Genomic DNA, 24,343 nt, shown 5'->3' on the forward strand with positions numbered 1-24,343 from the left:
GAATAGGCAAGGTAGCCTACAGACTAAACCTACCAGCTGAACTCGGTGCAGTTCACGACGTATTCCATGTGTCGAATCTGAAGAAGTGTCTGTCAGATGAGACCCTCATAATTCCATTGAAAGAGCTCACTATCGACGAGCAGTTGCACTTCGTCGAGGATCCTGTAGAAATCACGGACCGGGATGTTAAGGTCCTCAAACACAAGAGAATCCCTCTTGTCCGAGTTCGTTGGAACTCCAAACGTGGCCCAGAGTACACCTGGGAACGCGAAGACCAGATGACAGAAAAGTATCCCCAGTTATTCGGAACCAATGCAACCACTACTGAGACTGAAGCTACTACTGCGGAATTTCGGGACGAAATTCCAAATCAACGGGGGGATGATGTGACACCCCAAGAAAACCAGAAAACGATACAACTTACCTAGCTTCCTCAGTAACCGCATGCTAAATTTCGGGACGAAATTTCTTTCAAGTTGGGGATAATGTGACAACTCGAATTTCCAAGATTCCTATTTCGCATTTATTGCATGTTCATTGTTTGTGTAGTTAATTATTTGCACAATTAGTTGCTATGGAATTGTATACGTTTTGATACAATGAAGTGTATTGTGTGATTGTGCATGGTTGTATGGCCAAAAACGCAACAGGAAGCACATCGATGAGGGCTCCATTCATACTCCACATACATAGTCTCTTTGGTAAAACCCTCTCCTTCAGCTTCCGGTATAGCCATTGTGATTTCCTCTCGTAAGTCTTTCTCGGCTGAAACTTCAATCAACGCCCTAGCGTAGCTACTCCGACCCCATGAGTCCAAACACATTGACGTGGTAAAAGAATCCAACATCTTTGGTTCCCCAATAGTTGTAGCAATCAAGCTGAGCCCGTCCTCCGTGTAGGCCGCAATTGGCACTTCATGGATCTTTACCCATACTTGCACCTTCGTTACCTCTTTTTTTACCAGTTTAGTAGTTGGGGTCCAACAATTAAGAAACAAAGGCTGAGAACGAATAATCCATGGCCCATCCTGAATAACCTTCGACATTCCAGCATCATCTTTAAACTTGAAGAAGAAAAAACCGTTAGCGTTCATCATCGTTTTTTGCAAACCATATTTTTTCCAATTCATCCGCACAAAGTAATCCACCACTGGGAAGGCAACCCGATCACCCAGAAAATACCCATAAAGGGTGTTAGCTAGCTTATCCTGAACCATACGGACTGATTCCCTCGGTAGTACAACATCACACCCCTCCTGATTAACGGAACTAGCAAGTGACCGAAGCTTGCTTGAAGTTTCCTATGAAAAAGACTAGAACCATGCCTCAGGAACACAATCGGAATGTACCACCGAATCAGCAAGCTAAAAAAGGTCCGGTTGTGGATCAGGAGGGTTATACCGGTGTTTACGGAAAGAAAGCTGCTAAGAGAACTGGAATTCCCGTGAATAAACAAAAGGCTAGGTTTGAATATCGTCCGGTGGGGCAAAAGTCAAAGGGAGATACCAATAAGCCGAAGCATGATAACGGACGGGCTGCGACGTCTACGTCTAATCCGTTTAGGTCAGCAAATCCGTTTGATATTCTTAATGAGTTGGAGGATGAGCCTGGTCCTAGCAAGAAGCAATCGGATACGAATGTTGAGGATTCGGATGATGACGATGTTGAGGAGATCTATGATGAAATGGATGGGTTTATTTTGGATGGTACTCGGAAAGCAAACAACGACAAAGGGGCAAGCACTCCTTCTCCGAAAGTTAACAATGGTTAGTATCGCTTCATGGAATATCAGGGGGTTGAACCGCCCTCTCAAACAAATGGAGGTTCGACAGGCTGTCAAGGATTACAATTTGAGCTTGTGTGCTATTCTAGAGTCTCATGTGGATGTCGGTAAACTGGGTAAAGTGTGTAAAGCTGTGTTTCGCTCTTGGGATTGGACTTCAAATGGCGGATGTTGTACCAAAGGCACTAGAATAATCATTGGGTGGAATCCTGCTATTTTTGATGTTATGATCGTTGCTCAATCTCCTCAGGTTATGCATTTACAGCTTGTTTTTAAATTGGATAAGAGATTGCTTTTCTGTTCTGTTGTGTATGCCGATAATTATTATGTTACGCGAAGGGAGCTTTGGCATCTTCTGTCTATGCATAAGGTTTGTGTTGCGGATCGGCCGTGGTGTATTATGGGTGATTTTAACTCGGCTCTTAATATAGAAGATAATTCGATGGGTTCTTCTTCTATTTCGATTGGTATGAGGGAGTTTCAGGATTGTGTCGATGACATAGAAGTGGTGGATATTAATCGTACAGGTATTCATTTTACGTGGAGCCAAAAACCTAAGAATGGTGTGGGTCTTCTTAAGAAAATTGATCGGGTAATGGGAAACACTGCCTTTCTTACTGAATACCCGAACTCGGTTGCAATTTTCAAGCCCTATAGACTTTCGGATCATTGCCCTTGTATCTTGTCTATCCCGGAAGCGTTGAAGCTCAAACCGAGGCCTTTTAAATTCGCGAACTTTCTGGTTTTTAAACCTGAATTTTTGGAGATTGTTAATAAGCATTGGCCAATGAATGTTGACGGTGTTCATCAATTTAGAGTTGTCAAGAAGTTAAAGTCCCTGAAACGCCCCTTACGTTCGCTGCTGTTTAGACAGGGAAATCTCCACAAGAAAGTGGAGAAAAGTCGTTTGAAGTTGGATACTATTCAGCAAAGGATTGACCTAGAGCCGCATAATGCTGATTTGCGGAATGAGGAAGCTTCGGTGAGCCGTGATCTTCAAGAGGCATTATTAGATGAAGAGCGTTTTCTGAAACAAAAAGCTAAAGTTGATTGGTTGAGTGCGGGCGACATGAATACTGCGTTTTTTCATTCCTCTTTGAAGATTCGGAATCATTGTAGTCGGATTGATGTCATCAAAGATGCTCAAGGGAATCTCTATGAAGGCGATAATGTGTATCAAGCTTTTGTTCAACACTATGAGGAATTTTTTGGCAACAAAGGTGATATCTCGTTACAACCAACTCCTGATCTTTTTCCGAAAATTTTATCTCACAATGTTGCAACGAATATGGTTCGGCCTGTTACGGCGGAGGAGGTTAAAAAGGCTATGTTCTCTATTGGTAACGATAAAGCTCCGGGACCGGATGGTTTTACGGCTGCGTTTTTCAAGAGTGCCTGGACGCTGGTTGGTAATGATATTGTTAATGCTATTAAGGACTTTTTTGAAACTGGTAACTTGCTTCGGGAGCTGAATCATACGCTTATAGTTCTTATTCCAAAGGTTTCTACTCCTATGGTTGTCACTGATTTTCGCCCGATTGCTTGTTGTAACGTTCTTTACAAGTGTATCAGTAAGATTATTGCTGATAGGATAAAAGGAGGGTTGAATGAGATTGTGAGTATAAATCAATCGGCCTTTGTCCCGGGTAGGAAAATTTCGGATAACATCTTATTAACACAAGAATTAATGCACAACTATCATCGGAATGTGGGGCCTCCTAGATGTGCTTTTAAGGTTGATATTCAGAAAGCATATGATACGGTGGACTGGAGTTTTCTGAAAAGTGTGCTTCGCGGGTTTGGTTTTAACAGTACTATGGTGAAGTGGATCATGATCTGTGTTTCTACTACTTCATTTTCGGTATGTGTTAATGGCATGGTTCATGGGTTTTTCAGAGGTAAACGGGGGTTAAGACAAGGGGATCCTATTTCTCCTTACTTATTCACTCTTGTCATGGAAATTTTGACGGGTATTCTTCAGCATTCTGTTCGGATAGATTCCTCTTTTAAATTTCATAACAGATGTGAAAAACAGCGGATATTGAATCTCTGCTTTGCGGATGACCTATTCCTCTTTGCTAGAGGGGAAGTGAATTCAGCTAATTGTATTATGTCCTCTCTTTCTAAGTTTTCTAAGATGTCGGGGTTAGTGCCTAACAACCAGAAGAGCACGGTTTTCTTTTGCAATGTGAAAGATCATGTCAAGCAGGCGATTCTGGACATCATGCCTTTTGTGGAAGGTAAGTTACCTGTCAAGTACCTGGGAGTTCCTCTTATTTCTTCTTCACTTAGATATAATGATTGTCGGGTGCTCGTGGAGAAACTTGAGAAACGTATCATGCACTGGAAAAACAAATTGTTATCGTTTGCGGGCCGTCTTCAACTGATTATTTCAGTCCTGTCTTCGATGCATATTTATTGGTGTTCGGTGTTTATGCTTCCGTCTCGGGTTGTTAAGGATCTTGAAGCTAGAATGAGAAATTTCTTATGGTCTCAAGACGTGTCGTTTAGTAGAGGTAAAGCTAAAGTTTCGTGGAAAGTGGTGTGTACTCCTAAATATGAAGGCGGGTTAGGCATTAGACGGATTGGGGAAATGAACAAAGCCCTGATGGCGTCTCATATTTGGAGTATTGTGACGAAGCGGGATTCCCTATGGGTCGAGTGGATTTTTTCGTATCGGCTTAAAGGAAAGAATTTCTGGAGTTGTAAAGCAACATCAAATACTACTTGGTCTTGGAGGAAGATCATTCAGTTGAGGCATAGTGTTCGAAAACATGTTTGGTCCGATGTAGGTAATGGCCGCAATACGTCTGCTTGGTATGATATTTGGAGTGAGCTAGGTCCTCTGGGTGATTTTTTGTCGCCAAGGACGATAACGGATGCTGATTTCCGGTTAGATGATACTGTTTTCAATGTTTACTCTAACGGAGCTTGGATTTGGCCGACCGCGTGGAGGGATCTTTTCCCGGTACTTATTCAGCTGGATCACGTTCACTTAAATCCGACAAAATCTGACCGTTTGATGTGGAAAGATGGTAGTGACCGTCAGGATTTCTCTTCGTCTGCAGCGTGGCACTCGTTTCGGCATAGAGAATCTGAGGTGGATTGGAGTGGTATTGTTTGGTTTGCGCAATGTATTCCTAGGCACGCGTTTCTGATGTGGCTGATTATGAGGAAAAAGCTTCTTACTCAAGACAGAATTCTGCAGTGGGATCTTTCAAGGCGAAAAAACATGAATATGATGTGCTGTTTATTGTGCTATGAGAATCATGACTCCCATCATCATCTATTCTTTGAGTGTAAATTTTCTGATGAAGTTTGGAAGCTGATTAGAGGTAAAGTGGGGATGGCGGCCGTGACGTCGAGATGGGGGGATATCATCGAATGGTTTTGTGCTCGTCTTCGATCTAAAAGAGTTGAGGTTTATGTTGCAAAGACTCTTGTTGCGGCTGCTGCATACACTATTTGGCAAGAGCGAAATGCTAGATTATTTAAAAATCAATTACGTCCACCCGAGATGGTAAAAGATTCTATTCTTAAAACGGTGAGATATAAGTTGATGGGAGCATCCAGATGATGATTGATATAAGTTGTTTGATCAGGGGAATCTCCATACAAAGGTGACTGAGTTGAGGAAAAAATTGGACGACATCCAGATGATGATTGATAAAGACCCTCTTGATGCTAGTTTACGGCAAATGGAGGTTCAATGTCTTCATGAGTTTCAATCAGCGGCATATGATGAGGAGAGCTTTCTGAAACAAAAGTCTAAGGTGGAATGGTTATGTGCTGGTGATTCGAATACAAGTTTCTTTCATAATATGGTGAAAAGCAGGAATGCAAGATGTAAAATTCATAGTATTCTGGATGCTTCGGGTAATCGGTATGATGGAGATGGTGTTGTGAATGCGTTGGTTTCTCATTATTCTAATTTTTTGGGTGTGGAATACCCGGTTGAATCGGTAAGCTTGGAGGATGTCTTCACCAATGTTCTCTCGGCTAATGTTGCGGGTTATATGGTGCGTCAGGTTACCCGTGAGGAGGTTAAGCAGGCTATGTTTAGCATTAGTGAAAATAAAGCCCCAGGCCCTGATGGGTACACTTCAGCGTTTTTTAAGCATGCATGGGATATTGTGGGTGACGAGGTTACTAATGCGGTGTTGGATTTCTTTGATAATGGTCAACTGTTGAAACAAATAAATCATGCGATTCTGGCATTGATTCCTAAGAAAGATACGGCGGATTCAGTTTTGGACTATCGTCCAATCTCTTGTTGCAATGTTCTGTACAAGTGCATAAGTAAGATTATTACGGATAGAATAAAGGGTAGCCTGGAGTCGCTTGTGGGGATTAACCAATCCGCCTTTGTGCCGGGTAGGAAAATATCTGATAATATCCTTCTCACTCAAGAGCTCATGCACAACTACCATTTAAATAGAGGTCCTCCGAGATGTGCTTTTAAGATTGATATTCAGAAAGCTTATGACACGGTAAATTGGAGTTTTTTGGAGATAGTTCTTCAGCGGTTTGGTTTTCATAATAAGATGGTTAAGTGGATCATGACATGTGTAACCACGGCTTCGTATTCGGTCAGTATTAATGGTGATATCCACGGTTACTTCCCGGGGAAACGTGGCCTTCGTCAAGGGGATCCCATGTCGCCTTACTTATTCACGCTTATCATGGAGGTGCTCTCTTTATTACTTCAAAAGGCGGCGGAATCTTCGTTTAAATTTCATGCTCACTGTGCTAAGCAGAAAATCATTAACGTCTCATTTGCGGACGATTTGTTTATCTTTGTAAATGGTGACATCAGCTCGGTTAACAAGGTTAAAAATGCTCTTGAGTTGTTCACTAGTATATCCGGCTTAGTTCCGAGCCCTTCAAAGAGCACGGTTTTCATGTGCAACGTTCCTCCATCGGTTCGTCAGCAGATTCTGAGTGTTATGCCTTTTCAACAAGGTAATCTTCCTGTTCGGTATCTTGGGGTTCCGCTTATTACCACTAGGCTGAATTTTAAGGATTGCAAAATCCTTGTTGATCGGTTGGAACATAAAATCACGAGCTGGATGAATAAATCTCTGTCATTTGCGGGTCGGCTCCAACTTATAAATTCGGTCCTCTCCTCAATGCACATATACTGGGCCTCCGTTTTTATTATTCCTGTTCGTATCATTCATGATCTAGAGAAAAGAATCCGAAGATTTTTATGGAATGCGGGAACTGATAGTAGAGTTCGAGCGAAAGTGGCTTGGAAGGATGTTTGTTTACCCAAAAAGGAAGGTGGTTTAGGCATTCGTAGTATTGCCGATGTCAATAAAGCTTTAATTACCAATCATATATGGAGTATTATCACTAAACGGAAATCTTTATGGGTAAGTTGGATTCACTCTTATAAGCTGAAAGGCAAGTCTTTTTGGGATATTCCGAGTCGAGGAAACATGAGCTGGGGGTGGAGGAAAATCCTCTCCATTCGTGAGTTGGTTCGACCGCATGTTTGGTTTACTATTCGAAGTGGGACTCAAACAAATGCATGGAGTGATAATTGGAGTGAATACAGCCCGCTTAGATCCTTTATTACGCCGAGACACATTGCCAATGCAGGTTTTAACCTACAGTCTTCTGTTGCGGATCTGATTGATGATCACTCTCAATGGAAATGGCCTCAAGCTTGGAATGACTTGTACCCGGTTTTAATTAACTTACCGGTTCCGACTCTAGATCAAAATATGGAGGATAGAATCAGTTGGAAGGATCGGGAAGGAAACAAGTGTAGCTTCGGATCTGGGGTGGTGTGGGATTCTATACGCAACAGGGATGGAATCGTTTCGTGGGCAAACATGGTGTGGTTCGCTCAATGTATACCGAGACATTCGTTTCATATGTGGCTTGTGTGCAAAGATAAGCTAAAGACGCAAGACAGATTGGCGGCATGGGAAGCAGGAAGCGAAACTAACTTAAGGTTAATGTGTTGTCCTCTTTGCAGGTACGGCCGGGACTCGCGTGATCATCTTTTCTTTCAATGTTCCTATGCGTCTAAAATTTGGAACAATGTAAAGACAATGGTGGATTGGGATAGTGTGTCTGACCAATGGAGCTCTATTATGGTATGGATGGCTCAATATGCTGATTCGAAGACGTTGGTTCATGTTATTTGCAAGATTCTTATAGCAGCATCTTCGTATTTTATTTGGCAAGAGAGAAACAACCGATTATTTTCTCAAAATTGCCGAACTCCCGAACAGGTGGCGCAGGTGATACTTCATACGGTCCGGTTAAAAGTGATGGGGTTCAAAAAGGACAGCAATCCGGGGAACAGGAGAGTTTTCGAGAAATGGAAGATCTCTACAGAGAATCAGCTAAATGATCCAGGCTAAATGAATTAACTAGAGTCTTGAGTTGTCTAGTTTAGTTGTGGCCGTTTTTGGTTTTGTTGTTCTGGGTTGTTTCTGTAGTTGGTTGTGTTTGTTTTTGGACTGCCTAGACTTGGTATGCCAAGTCTAGTAGTGTGTGCCAATTCTTGTCACACCCTGTTTTGTTTTTTGATGATATATAAAATTCACCGGGGTAACCCTTTACCCAAAAAAAAAAAGTTGATGGGAGCTAAGCTAAAGAACAACGCTAGGGTGCGGAAGCTGCTTGGGGAGTGGGAGATTGACACCGAAACTAAAGATGATGGAGGCTAATTAGTTTTTTATAGCTATTTGTGTTGTTTCTAGATGAGTGTCTAGGTGTGTTTTGATCTGGTTTTGTCGTGTTTTTTTGGTTTATTTTCTGGTTTTACTCGCATGGGGCATGTCTCATGAGGGAACTGGTGTAGACTCTCTACTCCACTTGTTCTTTTTGGTTGTGAATATATAGAATCACCGGGGTAACCCTTTACCCAAAAAAAAAAAAGTGATTGTGCATGGTTATGTGTTAATTGTGATAAATTTGTTAAATGCATAAACTTGGTGGTGAAACTGTGAAATTGTTGTGAGATGGTGTACTTGTGTAAAAGTTAATACTTGAGGATGTAGAGAACAATTAGTGAAATCTTAGTGATACTTAACCCTAATCCCTTTTTCACTAATCATTACACAAAAACCAAAGCACGTACTGTTATTCTCTGAATCCCTGGCAATCATCATCATTTTCATCACAAGCACAAGTCTCCTGCATCAATCTTAATCTTGCAATCTAGTTAGACTCAATCCAAGGTAAATTGTTAATGTTTGATTGTTGTTTTTACTCTTGATTATGTGTTCATGAAAACCCTAGCTTTCATATGATAGTTCTGTGGTTTTTGGTTGAGTTCTGATGATTTAGAAATAATGTTGATTAGTGTATGATCAATTGCCTGATGTTAAGACACAAGACATGTTAGAATGATTGAATTGATAATTGAATTGCTGCTAGACAGAATGCAATGTAATTAGGGTTCTTAGTCGTGATAATATGAAAACGTAACTGACAAAATCGCAATGAAATGGAATGTTCGTATGTGTGATTGATTATTGTATGAGTTTCATGAGTTGTGCTTGATCCGAGTTTCATATGCATTATGGTCCGAATTTTTGGAAGTTGTAAGTGATCCGATGTTTATATAACATGCTTGTCCGAGTTCTTTAAAATATAACATGTCCGAACATTATTGATATCAAAGAAAGCTTTGTCCGACTTTTGTAAGGATCAAGGGGTCCGACTTTTGAAATGTTTTGATTGGTCCGACCTTTGTACAATGTATGAAGGTCCGAGTTTTTCTTGTATGAATGGTCCGACCTTTAGTGATCATTAGAGTGGTCCGAGTTTTTGTAATGTTGTTGTTTTCCGAGTTTTGGCACCCAAAACCCTTGTCCGATCTTTAAACATTTAAGGGGGTCCGACTTTGTGACCCTTGCCCCCTTTTGTCCGACTTTTAATCCCTAAACCCCATGATCCGAGCTTTAAACCCACCCCCATGGTCCGACTTTTGGCCTAGGGACTCTTGTCCGACCTTTAACAGGGGAAACCCCCCCCCCCCCCACACACACATTTGTCTGAGTTTTAAGAAGGGCAAGGCCCTGTCCGACTTGTGTGTTGATTTAAAATGAAGCTATGAGTGTATGTTATAACATGTGGAATCTGTTAAGATATGAAGGTTACTTTGCTAGGCCACTAACGCTGTTAAATATGCTATGTATGTTAAATATGATTAACTCCGCATGATAACCACGTTGCGTGAATTAACTATAATATGGTTCTGATTTAACTCTGTTATGCATGTGAACTATGCAAAGTGCATTAATCCAGTTAAGTGCGGATGATATGGTTAGATTAAATTGAGAAAGCCCTTATGTGAAACGTGGATTCTGTACGAATGTGACTAACTGATGAATGATGCATGATATCGATTGTCAAACATGCTCTATGGTATTAAATTGCACGTGAAACTTTACAAACTTGAACTGATTTATTATACGTGCATACAATAGGACTTGACTGATTACTTGTGAGTGCATAACCTAGCATACCGAGCAAACTAAGGTGAGTTCACACAGCCAAGGCATGGGGTTCCCAGGGTGGGAATGGGTTTGGATTTATTTACTTGTACTTACCTAGCATATGGAACTTAATTATATGGTCCTCGGGTGAGGAAGGGTTATTGATAAGATACGACTAGACTAGTGATACTTATAGAACTGATCTTCACATACACGCCGGGGTTGGCTGCGATAATATGACTGATCTTCGCACACATGCTAGGGTTGGCTGCGATAATATGACTAATCTTCGCACACATGCCTAGGAAGGCTGCGAACTATACGCTAAACTTCGCACAGGTGCCGGGTGGCCGCGATACAAATATACCTAGTCTAGAATACTTGAGAACTTTCCCTAATCTTCGCATACATGCCTAGGAGGGCTGCGATACGAACTATTACGATGCATGACTTAGTGAACGAATACAAGGCTTACTATACTATTACAATTACTGAACTATAAACTGTGAACTCGCTCAACTAGTTGTTGATCCTCTGTTACATGCCTTGCAGGTCGTTAGATATATGGAGCTTGCACAGGGAGGAGCAGGTCGTTGTGGAGCATGGATCGTTGATGCCATGTTAAAACATTTAAACATTTGAACTATGATATATTTTGGGTTTTCATACTTATGCTTCCGCTACACTTGATACTATAATTATGTTTGGAACACCTATCGTATTGAATGATTGGTTTGCACTTATTTTACTTGATATTAATTACATGTTCAATATGATTGGTGGCTTGATCCTGGTCAGTCACGCTCCCAAGCGGTGATACTCCGCGTGTGGATTTTGGGGGTGTGACATAAAACATATAGTAGAAACTCGTTAACAAAACTCGTATGGTTTATATTATTCAGAAAACATCATTGTGTGACATTGTTTCAAAATCGTTTACCCAAGTGATCTAGATAACGCACCGATATATAATGTGTTAAAAGCACTTATATATAGGAAGTACCAGCGGCGTATCCACCATGCTTTTAACACGTTACACCCGCCCCGTTACCTAATCACTTCCCTAACCAAATGGTTCAGACAGTTACAAATGGTTCACATATGTCAAATGGTTACAAATGGTTCATATCAATCGAATGATTACAAATGGTTCACATACATCTAACGATTACAAATGGTTCTCATACATCCCATGATTACAAATGGTTCCCATACATCGAATGGTTACAAATGGTTCACATCATTGAGTGGTTACAAATGGTTCTCATAAATCAGAGGTTACAAATGGTTCAAACAGTTCAAAATGTAAAACAATGGGCTAGCATGTTAAGTGAACATACATAGCAAAACATAATGAAATCATGTACTAATAGTGTACTAATGAACATAGCAAGTATATGATATGAAAACATGGAAAGCACGAAAGTAACAAGTAGGCACATGTGTTTCACCCCAAAACGTTTGAAAAACAGTAAAAGAGGGGACTATGTACTCACTTGAGGGTGCTTAGAAGGCTTGAACAACAACCAAGCAAAGCTAGAGGGATCACAGAATCAAACGGCACCTAATATAGGTAACTATGTTAATAAACGGACCTAATCGGAGGATCGGGTAGCATGAGTGTTCGTAAACCAAATGAGTGTAAGAACTCATGCAATATGGTTTAACAAAGCCTACATACTAAAACGAAACCTATGCTAAGTGCTTACGACCCATTATGACTCGTTAAGATAGCTTATACTTTAACGCGTCGTTTGCGTAAAACGCGTTCGGAACGCCTAACTAGTCCTATGACAAGTATAATATGCCTTAACATGTCTAATAATGTTACCTAATCAGCTTAGATGTCAAAATTTAGGTTACATATGCTTAAAATGAATTTATGCGCAAAAAGGGCATTTTGGTAATTTTCCTAAGGCAAATAAATTACCTATCATGCCACTAACTAAACGAAGTGACCATAAGGTATAACCTCGGAAGGTTATTCCCTATACAACTATGGTCACTAAACATGTTTGGTTGGATCCTAATGATCGACCAAACGGGTCTAGTTCGAAAGTCTAAGCGGTTGTTTAGACCGCTTGACTTACGACTCTACATAAGCACTAAACCTAAAGTGATGAGCTAAACATGTTTAGCGAAGTTAGAAAACAGGTTTGGTATCAAAACAAACGGTTTTGATACCTAAAAGTAGTTTGGTTACAAAATACGCAAGAATACACATTTTGCCCGAAACTACGACTCGCCACTATGCCTAGATAACGTGGTAATCAGTAGGTATAGTCATAAGAGACTAAAACCATCGTGATTACGCTCACGTTATGAAGTTCAAACGAACTTCGTGCTGACCATAAACTGGTCGTAATTATGTCTGATAGAAATGACAAAAGGCTCTGGGCGATTTTGGCTCTCCTAAGAAACCCTAGTTTTGTTCGTTCATTCTGATCTTATTCTTGATTGATCTGGGTTAGCAATTGTGGTGTTGTCGATCCTTCTGAGTAAGGTTTCTAGACTTCTACCGTGGTTCCTAATCTTTTGAAATCAGGTTTAGGGTTTGCTTCTTTTCGTTTTTCTGCTACTAGGGTTTACTGCCAAATCGTTCTGGTTGATCTTGCTTTCATTTATCTGGTTCGTTGATTCTTGCTGATTGGTGGCGGATTAGGGTTTCCATCTTCTCAAGATTGTTTCCTTCTCAAGTTCTTGTCTATTTGCGGATAGGGTTCTTGATTCGCGCAGGATTCTTTGGCGGCTGAGTAGGGTTTGTCTAACCTATTTAGCTAATTTTTACGTGTGCATGTGATTAGTTTTCTAAGAAGATGAGTTCTGAACCACCGGACATTAATGACACTTATTGGATACCACCATCTTTGAATGCTGATTACCGTAATGCGTATGGGAAGTCGTCAACTGCCCCGATTAAAAGTAATGTTGACAGAGTTGGGGAAGTTGGTGGTAAAATGTATGGTACGAAGAGTTTTTCCGGCAGGAGTATTAACATTGATGGCAATCCGTTAGCTCCGAGACGTGGGGTTATAAGGAATAATGATCAGGAGCCGAAACCGATTAATGTTATTGACGAGCTTGAGAAGATTACTGTTCCAGTCCAGCTCCAGAGTAGTATTGATCAGATCCTTGATGATAATCCGGAAAGTAGCACCAAGTCTGGGTCGTATGCTGATATGGTTAAGCAAAAGGTATCGCTGAAGCGGGAAGTAAACTTCAGGAAGCTAGAAGGGTCGGAAAAGGTTCAGGATGCGGATGTAGTTATTCCTCGCGAGGTAATTAGAAAAGCTCAGGAAAAACTTGACAATGTTTTGTTTGGTTATTTCTTGGGGAATAGGCTTCCTTTTCCGGTAGTGGATTATTATGCAAAGAATGCCTGGTCAAAATTTGGTTTCGTTAAAGCGATGATGAACTCTTCGGGTTTCTTTTTCTTTAAATTTGAGTCAAAGGAGGGTATGGATAAGGTTCTGGATGGGGGGCCGTGGCTAATCAGGAAGGTGCCTTTATTTCTGAACGTCTGGTCCCCATCTATAAGCCTTAAAAAAGAGGGTATTAAATCGGTTCCGGTGTGGGTTAAGTTACATAATGTACCGATAGCTGTTTACACGGATGATGGGCTCAGCTTACTAGCGTCAAAATTAGGAGTTCCAAAGAGATTAGATTCTTATACTGCGGACATGTGTGTTGAGAACTGGGGGAGGAGTAGTTTTGCCAGGGCTCTAATTGAACTCAATGCGGAGAGTGAGATAAAAGATCATATCACTATTGCTATTCCGAAACTAGATGAGGAGGGATATTTAATGGAAAGAGTGGATGTGGAATATGAATGGAAACCATTAAGGTGCTTCTTGTGCTGTGTATTCGGACATAATGACCAAAATTGTAGTAAGAATGTTCAAAGCAAAAAGAACCAGGTGGTTATTGATGATGAGGGTTTTATTTCGGACAGGAGGAAAACAATTAAACTGAGATCAGTGCAGAAAAACCAAAAGCCGAGGCTTATCTATAAGCCTAAGACGAGCACAACAGGGCCGAGTACTTCAGGTACAAAAGATGAGGTGCTGAATAATGATAAAACTAGTAACGTTAGTACAAAGAACTCGTTTGAGGTGCTTTCAAAGAATGATGGAAATGTGGAGGACTTAAACCCTGATGAAGGGGTAGAATCAAGACCGAGTATGAATAATGCTAGTGGGAGCCAATTTGCACATTGATGATGAGGTAGTGGAGTTGATTCCTACTGAAATGTCTAAGTTTATGAGGAATGATAACAGCAAAGATAAATCTGAGGGGGCAAGCACTCCCGGTCAAGACAGTTTGAATGGATAGCATTGCTGTGTGGAATGTTAGGGGTTTGAACCAACCCCTGAAACAAAAAGAGGTTTGGATTCTTATGTCGGAAAATAAGTTGGCCGTTTGTGCCATTCTTGAATCTCATGTTGATATCATGAAGCTTGATAAAGTTTGTAAAGGGGTCTTTAGAAATTGGAGTTGGACGTCTAATGGTAGCTTGTGTGATCGTGGCACTAGAATAATTTTGGGTTGGAATTCGGATGATGTTGATGTCATGGTTCTGTCTCAAACGGACCAGGTTATTCATGTTCAACTGCGGTACAAGGTCTGTATGAAAGTTCTCTTTTGTTCATTTGTGTACGCGAAGAATAATTATCAGGATAGACGAGGGCTTTGGGATAATTTGTGCAAGCACAAGGGCTTATGTCATGATAAGCCATGGGTAGTCATGGGAGACTTTAACTCAGCGCTGCATCACGAAGACTCTATATGCGGTTCGTCCACTCAAACTATTAGTATGCGAGAGTTTTATGATTGTGTTCAGGCTACGGAGTTGGTTGATATTATGGGTCATGGGTTGCATTTTACGTGGAACCAGAAGCCGAAGGAAGGAATTGGGTTGATGAAAAAGATTGACCGGGTGATGGGTAATATGAAGTTCCTAGAGACATGTCCGGATGCTTTTGCTATTTATCATACTTTCCGTGTTTCGGATCATACTCCGTGTATTCTAAAGATGGGAAAGTCTACGAAGGCTAAGCCAAAACCTTTTAAATTTGCAAACTTTATCACGTCTAAGCCAGAATTCAGGTCCTCGGTTGAGCAGGAATGGGGAAAAACGATTAGGGGGTGGCTATGTATTCGGTTACTAACAAACTCAAAAATCTGAAGCCGTTGTTGCGGAGAATTTTGTTTCGACAAGGTAATCTGCATGACAAAGTGGCTGAGTTGAGAAGTAAATTGGATGAAGTCCAAAAAATGATTGATGTGAATCCTCTTAATAGAGAGCTGAGAAATATGGAAGCTGAATACTTAAAAGAATTCAAATCAGCGGCGTATGATGAGGAATGTTTTCTTAAACAAAAGGCCAAAGTGGAATGGTTATGTGCCGGGGATTCGAACACTGCTTTCTTCCATAATAGTGTGAAATGTCGGAATGCTAGATCAAAAATTCATTCTATTAGGGATGTGGCTGGTAATCGTTTTGAGGGTGAAGATGTGCCGATTGCCCTAGTTGACCATTATGTGAATTTTCTGGGCAAGGAGGATCAAGTTAGTCATTTCGATCAGGAGGATTTGTTTGTTAATGTGCTTAGTCCTGCTGTTGCGGAGAATATGGTTCGACAGGTGACTCGTGATGAAGTCAAGAAGGCTATGTTTAGTATTGGCGAAAATAAAGCTCCGGGGCCTGATGGTTATACGTCTGCTTTTTTTAAACACTCGTGGGATATTGTGGGTGAGGAAATCTCTGTGGCTATTTTAGAGTTTTTTGATAATGGTAAGATCCTTAAACAACTCAATCATACTATTTTGGCTCTGATTCCAAAAGTGGAGACTCCGGATTCGGTTCTTGATTATCGGCCTATTTCTTGTTGTAATGTCTTATACAAGTGTATCAGCAAGATAATTACAGATAGATTGAAGGGGAGTTTGGAGGATTTGGTTAGTATTAACCAGTCGGCCTTTGTTCCGGGTAGGAAGATATCTGATAATATTTTGCTTACTCAGGAGTTGATGCACAATTACCATTTAAATAGGGGTCCGGCTAGATGTGCGTTCAAAATAGATATCCAAAAGGCTTATGATACCGTTAGTTGGGCGTTTTTGGAGGATGTTTTGCGAGGATTTGGGTTTCACCAAAAGATGGTTGCGTGGACTATGGCTTGTGTAACCACGACAACTTACTCCCTCAGTATTAATGGTAATCTGCATGGCTTTTTCGGGGGAAGGAGGGGCCTGAGGCAAGGTGACCCTATGTCGCCATATCTATTCACACTGATTATGGAGGTTCTTTCTTTGCTTCTACAACAAGCGGCTCATCCTAGCACCATGTTCAAATTTCATGCTAACTGTGTTAAGCAGAAGATTATCAACGTTTCTTTTGCTGATGACTTATTCGTTTTTGTGCATGGGGATGTTATTTCGGTGAAGAGGGTTCGTGATGCGATTGAGAAATTTACGAATCTTTCTGGTTTAGTTCCGAGTTCAACAAAAAGCACAGCTTATTTCTGTAATGTGCCGCTTACTGTTAAACAGGATATTCTTCGGATCATGCCTTTTCAGGAAGGGACGTTGCCGGTCAGGTATCTGGGGGTCCCGTTAATCTCAACCAAGTTAGCTTATAAAGATTGCAAACCTCTTCTAGATCGGATGGAGAAGAGAATTGATAGCTGGTTGAATAAGTCTCTTTCGTTCGCTGGCAGGTTACAACTCATTAACTCCGTTTTATCAGCCATGCATATCTATTGGGCGTCCGTCTTTATTATTCCGTCTAGGGTCATTAGTGACCTCGAGAAGCTTATGCGTCGGTTCTTATGGAATGGTAACAATCTGAGTAGAGTGAAGGCCAAAGTTCCTTGGGCTGATGTTTGCTTGCCGAAGAGTGAGGGTGGTTTAGGCATAAAATGTATTTCGGATGTGAATAAGGCTCTTATGACTAATCACATCTGGAGCATTCTGGTTAATAGGAAGTCTCTTTGGGTTCAATGGATTCATACACACAAATTGAAGGGTAGGAGTTTTTGGGATATCAATTGCAAAGGTAACATGAGCTGGGGATGGAGGAAAATCTTGTCTCTTCGTAGTGTTGTCAGGCCTTTTATCTGGAAGGTTGTTCGAAGTGGGGCTCAAACAAATGTCTGGTGGGATAATTGGTGTCAAATTAGTCCGCTAAGCTCTTTCATATCGCCCCGGAGAATAACTAATGCAGGCTTCAACATCTCTTCTTCTATTTTGGATCTAGTGGATGAAAACGGAAACTGGAGATGGCCGCAAGCTTGGTATGATTTATACCCGGTTTTAATTGGGTTAAATGCTCCTCAACTGACGCAAGGTATGGTGGACCGTATGGTTTGGAAAGACTTGGATGGGAACTCGTGTTCGTTTTGCTCATCAGAAGTGTGGCATGCTATTCGGAGTAGGCAGAATCAGGTATCCTGGGTTGATGGGGTATGGTTTTCTCAATGCATCCCTCGTTATTCCTTTCACTTATGGTTAGTTGTAAAGAATAAACTTAAAACCCAAGACCGGCTTGCTGCGTGGGAGGCGGGAAGTGCAACAAATCTAAACCTCATGTGTTGCCCGTTGTGTAGAACTAATCGAGACTCTAGAGATCATTTGTTCTTCCAGTGCTCGTTTGCTTCTAAAGTGTGGAATGAAGTTAAGACTATGGTTCAAATGGATAATGTTGATAGCTCTTGGCAATCCATTATGACGTGGATGGAACGAAATGCAAGTTCAAAGAAGACGGATCATATTATATGCAAACTGGTTATTGCGGCTTCGACTTACTTCATCTGGCAAGAGAGAAACAATTGCCTATTTTCCAATGTTTTGGCTGATCAGAAAGTGGTTCTTCAGAAAATCAAGGAAGCTATTCGTTTACGGTTAATGGGGTTCAAGTTCCGAAGACAATCAAGTATTGAGAGTCTCCTTAGGACATGGAAGATCGGGTCAAATGATACAAATGATCCGGGCTAGCTGATTTTGTTCGTTTAGTCGTTCTTTGTGTAGTGTTGGCCGTTTTGTGTTAGCTGTGTTTTGTTGGTTGTGTTTGTGGGTTGTGTTTGTTTGCTTTTTGTCCTAGGCGTTGGTATGTCAAGCCTAGTTGGTGTGTCCTTGTCGGGCATGCCCTTGTTCTTATTTTGGCATTTATAAAATTTACCTGGGGTAATCCCTTTACCCAAAAAAAAAAAGACCATAAACTGGTCAATGCAGAAAGTCAAACGCTAAAAATGCATAAAAGAACGAAAGAGGACTTACAAAAGGTCCAAGGAGGTTTGATCCAATTTATTCTCAGGTATGAAGTGCAAGACTTCAACTTAGAGAATGAAAATCAGATCAAATGTGAGTTTGAGAGCAAAGGGGGTGGGGTTTATATAGTTTTTGCACAACCGTTAAGATCGTTCATCGTAAAACGAGCTTCGATCTCATCCGTACACATGTGCCCATGGTTTTGTGAAACCATGGGAGCCCCTAGTTTCATTAAAATCATGTGCAAATGAGGGGAACAGCTGGAACAAGCTGGAATTTAGATTTTTCATTTTGGTTCCTTACTAAGATAACTATGGCAGAATGTCAATTTTGGTCCCTGAATGTGCAAAACATGGTTTTTGATGCATTTTTTGACACGTTTAAGCCCCGTTAATCCCATTTCAAGGCTCTAAAATGAAGTTAAAATATAGGGAACATGAAACATGCTCAAAAATATCTCGGATGTCGGTTCCTTTGGTCGTACAGTTGCGTTGTTCGGTTAATTACGACGAAACACGAACGAATGCGAAAAACGATCCAAATTATGCGATGAATGGAATTTTATCATGCCAATCACTAAAATAAAATATTTTAATGATTACATAAAGTTTTGGATGTCCGGAGCCTCCTCGTTTTGAGACATTATGGCTTTGGGGTCGACCCCGGTAACAAAGAAGGAATCCATAAAACTTAGGATCCGACACCATGATAAAATACTACCCTCATGATTAGACCATGTCCCTGAGATTTGATAAAAGAAAGGTGCACTTGCGGTTAATTCGTTGTCATTGGATAAGTTATTAGGAATATGACGGAAAGGAAGACCAAGGAAATAAAGAAGAATGCACCAAAATGCAGGTGCTGCACCAAACACTGGTGGTTCTTTCTTGTTGTAAGTGAATGCAACGAAAAGACCCGGAAATAACGAATAATGAAACAACTCATATATTGACGTGCTCATTTCAAAATTGATGCTTTGTTATTCCCATCATCCTGTGGTTTCAGGATGATCCACAAGAAAGGTGGCAGGATTCGAACCTACACTCTGACCATGCCTCACCGCCTTCAACCCATTAGTCTTCGTTACAAGGTAGGGCAGGGGTGAGGAAAGGCAGAAATGAGTTCATGCCACAACGATCCCTATGGAAGGGAAATTGATCAAGATTTTTGGCTCGCAATAAAGCTAGGGTCCTGTTCGGGCAAGCTATTGATTCCATTACCGAACCAAACAAGATTATTCCCTTAGTCCTATCTATCCACCTCTCCAGACACAATATCTTGAGTACCTATGATGGTGACCACATCTGCTGGCATGTGATGTTTGGACATAGAATCGAGTCCTTGTGAATGCGCAGAGCCAGGTGCTCTTATTTTACGACGATAGGGACGATTGCTTCCATTACTGACCAGAATGACACCAAATTCTCCTTTCGGTGCTTCAACTGCGGTATAAGTAGAAGAAACTGGTATGAAAAACCTTCTGTATAAGGTTCGAAATGGTGAATTGAGGTAGAGTAGACCGATGATCCTATAGTCATTTGGCTGGCTATTGAAAGAAAAAGCTTGCATCTGCTCCCCCTATTATATAACCGGTCCTATCTCTCTCCAAACCTAACATGGTAGTTTCCCATCAAAGGGCTTTCTATCTATAGATTAAGCCATTACCAAACCAAGGAGCGAATTCCTTCAGAAGTCAGTTGACTGCTTCTATAGATAAGGCGGAGCGTCCTTGGCTCAGCATTATAGCCCTTCTTAGTAAGGCTTCGGCCCTACTACAGCGCTTCGCTAACTCGAAGCGCCTCGCTATGAGAATCTAGCTTCGCTAACGTTCGACTAAGTCTTGAACCTTCGCGCTGACCATTCGCTTTCTCAGTAGCAAAAGCGCTTCTCTTTGCCCCTTAAGTAGAAGGACAAGAAAGATATTCTTAGTTTTCTTGCTCCCGCTTCCTCATCTGCGCTCATCAAGCCAACTTTGCTCTTTGGGTTGTGAAAGAGCGCTTGAAGCAGACAGACCACATCGAAGATAGATTTATATATATATACACAGTTACGGTTATCTCGGACTGCGTTCCGGAAAAAGTAGCCTACTTGAGAAAGAAGGGGCGGTCACTCTTATCTTTCAACCCCACTATACTATTCATAGTTGTAGGGCACTGTGTACTTACAGCCTCTACGATAAGCAAGTGAATGGGGCCGGTGCGTGGCGAACGGAACGGTTCATCAATCCATTTTTAGCCTTCACTCCCTAAAAAGGAATAGAGCTACTTTACAAATAGGCCTGATTACTTCGCACCTGACTATGATAGCCCTCTCGATACCTTATTGGAGCTTTGTAACCAGTGGTCGGTTCCCGTCGCTAGAGCCTTTTCCTAGTGCACGGAGCCCCAACGAGGAAGGCATTAGTGGTTTATGGTCTATAATGCTAATCCTTCTTTTTGTGCTACTCTTACTCCTAGGGCGGGAAGAAGATAAGAAAAGGCCAAGCGTTCTCTTGGTTTCCCAACCTGTTGCTTCTAAAGACTGCCCTCTCTCGGTTGGCTGTTGGTCCAGCCTACTACGAGGATCCCGTATCCAGCAACCCAACCTATAAAAAGGCCATCAATCAAAGCCCCTTTACTAGATTGGAGCTATGAAGCTTACCTTCTTTTTATTAAAAAAGGGAAAGGGCTTTTTCAGCTGGTTGGAAGTAGCGCACTTCCGTTTTCCCTTTACTAGTAGGGGTCCCGTGGTTCCTATGCCACCGCCTTTCCCGATCCTTTTCTTTTAGTGCTTCGACCCGAAGCGATAGCTTCTAGCTAGTTCAGTGGATAAGATGGTTGCGCTCCAGCTCACTCAAGAATGGGACGGCAGTGGTCCGCCGGTAAGCTCGTTCTGATCTTGGACGCAGTACATTGGAATCCTGAAGCACCACCACGAACGCTATCGTGCGTCCGCCTGCGGTGCGGTAAGGCACCACCCTGTTGTGCCAGCAGCCAACTTCGGCGTGTCAGCTTAGTTATCCTCATCAAGCCACTTACTTGATGTCTAGCTTCCCAACTGGTAACGGTTCCTTTTCCTCCCAGATCAATGAAGAAAGGAGAACTTGATTCTTTCGATGAACCGGAAGCGAAGCGTTATGCCGGGGCGGGGGGATGGGAAAAGAAACGGCTCCAAAGAAAGAAATTGGGGTTCCCAATGCTTCTCCACGCTCAACGAGATGCGCCAACCTCGGGATGCTTTACTGTCACACCCCCAAAATCCACCTGCGGAGTACCACCGCTTGGGAGCGTGACATGACCAGGATCAAGCCACCAATCATATTGAACATGTAATAGATAGTAATAAATATCCATCAATACGAAAGGTGTTTATCATAAACCAACATAACTAAGTGTAGCGGAAGCATTAATGTAAAACCCATCATAAGTATTAATGTTTGTAATATCATAAGTGTTCATATAGCATTCACGAATCCTTATCCACAACGGCCCGCTCCTCCTTGTGCAAGCTCCATAAAGTACCTAAGGTCCTGCAAGGCATGCAACAAATAATCAACAAACTAGTTGAGCGAGTTCACAGAAAGTAAGTTCGTAACAGTAATATGTAAGTTCATCTAGTGGGGGCTTCCCATACAAGTATATATTATTGGTGAGGGATTCTCACATTTATCCTTAACAATGGGGGATTCCCATTATGGTACTTACTAGACTATTTGCAACCATGTGTTCTTCTTAATCCGAGAACAGGAATACGTACTAGGTCACGCAGGATTTACGTGAGTGCCCTTCCCCGAGGACAGTGGTACGCGTGGGGTTTACGTAGGATTTACGTAAGTGTCCTTCCGACCCGGAAGACAGTAGTGGGTATTAGGTTACGTAGGATTTACGTAAGTGTCCTCCCGACCCGGGAGACAATGATAGCTACTAGTTTACGTAGGTTTTACGTAAGTGTCCTGACTATCCTGAGGACGATGGTCTGTAGTCTAGTGATTGCGTAAGTACGAGTAATCATTCCTTATCAAGCATTCCAACCCAATTCCCAACCCGGGAATCCCATGCCTTGGCTGTGTGAACTCACCTTGGTTTGCTCGGCAGGTACACAAAAAGTACAGGTAAGCTAGTAGGTGGTCAACCACGTCCTATCAGGGTTACCATACAAGTCAGGTTTTGACTTCAAATAATACATGTTTGTATCACATAAGTTAGCAGATAACGTGCATGTAATAATCATGGCAAACATGTAACATGGTTAACGAGCATAACATATCCAACTTGTGAAAATAGGAATTGGTCCAATATTAGTTTAAGTAATTCAACAACATGTGCGGCCCAATTATAACCCATAAGTGGACTTGTGCGGTCCGGCCTGTGTTGTGCGATCGGACACCCAACCCAATAAACCATCCGGCCTAACAGTTAAATAAGACATGTGACTTGTGCGATCCGGCAGCCTTGTGCGACTGGGCCAGCTTGTACGATCCGTCAACATTGTGCGACTGGGTACTTGGGCTGTCCGGCCCAAATCAGTTTGTGCGATGTACAAGTCTAAGCCCACTAATTCCCGGCCCAACAACCCGCAAACAGTTTAACAGTTCAACATAAACATACTCGGCCCAAAATTAACATACCAAAGACATTGTGCGATCCAGCTGATCTTGTACGATCCAGCTGGGTTGTGCGATCAGGAAATGGGCTTTGTGGCCCAACAGTCAACAACAGTTCAGTATAAGTGTGTGGCCCAACATCTTGTGCGATCCGCACCAGCTTGTGCGATCCACAAGATGTTGTGCGATCAGGCAAGGCTAAAATGGATTGTGCGTTTGGTCTTGTGCGATCAGTTAATAATTTCCGTGAAATAAGCAATCGGTTACAACTATCATTAGTTTCCAAATTAACCACAGTCAATTAACAATACTAACAGTTTTCCATTCAAGCAATATCCGATCAAATCAACCAATTTACATTTAATCCACATGAACCCTAACAATTCATTGAATCATAACAACTCATAATCAAGAACAACCTATCGAAACACTTAAACATATCCGATTTGCATGAACATCAACATCAATCAAACATCATATCCGATTCAGCTAGAACACTATCGCATGACTACGATCTAGAACATATATCATGGCAGCCGATTCACATAATCACATTACAGCCGATATATATATATATATATTCGTACATCCGGTTCTACGTTAAGATTATAACATCATCAACAACCATGTATTCTATTATCACCACATACAATCAAAACAATCCGATCAAACATATAATCATGAAATTCGTATAAACAACATGTCATCTATCAATACAAACAATAATCACACTAACCGGATTACGAGTAGTAAGGATGATCCGGGTAATATGAATCTTCGGTTGGAAAGAGTGTGTGTGTGCCGCCAGGTTCCAAGCAAACGAGAGAGAGAAAGAGTCTAGGGTTCTTGTGTGTGTTATGTTTTGTTAAGAAAATAGGAGATGGTTACTACTCCCTAAGGGTTATACGTGTGATGTGTGTGTGGGCCGAACCCTAACATGGGCTGCCCTATAGTCCGTAAACAATGTGTAGCCCAAAGGCTTGTGCGGTCAAGTGTGGGTGTGTTGTTGTGCGACCGGGTTATAACCATACATACATACATTACATACACAAAGCATAACAATCATACTTTCAATTAATCGTTCAAGTTCATATAATCACATTTCGTGCACATACATCATAACATTCATTAACTCAAAGTGTCATATAGGCACGTAACATTACATCAAAGTAAGCCTAAAGTTCGAGTTGTCACATTTACTCCTAACCCCAATAATTCTGAGGGGGCAAGCACTCCCGGTTCGACTGGT

The sequence above is a fragment of the Helianthus annuus genome, chromosome 10, assembly GCF_002127325.2.
Source record: "Helianthus annuus cultivar XRQ/B chromosome 10, HanXRQr2.0-SUNRISE, whole genome shotgun sequence".
NCBI classification, from domain to species: domain Eukaryota; kingdom Viridiplantae; phylum Streptophyta; class Magnoliopsida; order Asterales; family Asteraceae; genus Helianthus; species Helianthus annuus.